At 49.8% G+C, this 923-nt stretch overlaps 1 protein-coding gene across 1 annotated transcript in view; it reads left to right on the plus strand.

Annotated features, from left to right (window-relative positions):
* CFAP61 (cilia and flagella associated protein 61) overlaps nt 1-923 on the plus strand; it is a gene marked incomplete at its 3' end in the record, with an annotated part of 111,399 nt that overhangs the window by 12,518 nt on the left and 97,958 nt on the right. The window lies entirely within an intron of this gene.

Genomic DNA, 923 nt, shown 5'->3' on the forward strand with positions numbered 1-923 from the left:
CCAACGCGCCTCCAGCCACAGCTTCGGGCCCCGAGGGGCAAAGGTGTCCGTAACGCCGCAGGCCAGCAGCACGAGCCGTTCCTTCTGGCGGCCCTTCGCTGCCACGCTTGCCTCACCGCTTTTGTAGTTGCAGAATTGTTGGTTGGACCGCTTACGTCTCGTGTCTTTCAGATAGATGAATAAAAAAGTGGTTTCATCTTCTTACTGAAAGCAGTTCTGCGTTAGAGCTGGTTTGCCGTTGGCCATCACGCCACGGTGGCAGCACGTGTGACTAATGAACTTCTTCATTGCTTTGGTAAAAAAAAGCCACTTCAAAAAAAAAAAGGAAGTTAATGGGAAGGAGTCTGTGTTGCCTATTTAAATAAAAATCTGTGCCGCACGGGGCCTGTATGAGTCTGACGCTGAAACCTGGGCTGACGGGAAGGCGGCTGGGGCAGCCTCGCGCCGGCAGCATGGGGAGCAGGCTGGAGCAGTGGGGCAGCGATCGCCTCCATGCGGCACTTCCCACCTAGGCAGAAAGCCTTTCCTGAGGCAGAGGGCTGGAATCATTGCACTCTGGCCTTTGTATCTTTTTCAATAGTGGAGCATTAACTTGACCTTACAAAGGCATAATGGCTCGATTTCTGCCAGGTGACTCCCACGCTGCTGTGTGTAATAACAGTCATCTACCCAGTACTCAGCGCTGTTTCTCCCATACAGGAAGGCACTATTTTGTTTTTTTCTTATTTTTTAAAAGAACTGACTTTTTTTTTTTTTAAATTGCACTGGTGTTGCTTTTTGAGATCTCTGCCGACTTTAACCAACTGATGATTGGGCTCACTGAATGTAATTATTTTAAATGAGGCCTAAAGGCTGGGTCCACCCGGCCTGGGATGCCTTAGGCAAGAGAATTTTGAGCTGGGCTGCCCTGGTATTTTGCTAGG

Source organism: Egretta garzetta, unplaced genomic scaffold (assembly GCF_000687185.1).
Source record: "Egretta garzetta isolate BGI_Z169 unplaced genomic scaffold, ASM68718v1 scaffold198, whole genome shotgun sequence".
Taxonomy (NCBI): Eukaryota; Metazoa; Chordata; class Aves; order Pelecaniformes; family Ardeidae; genus Egretta; species Egretta garzetta.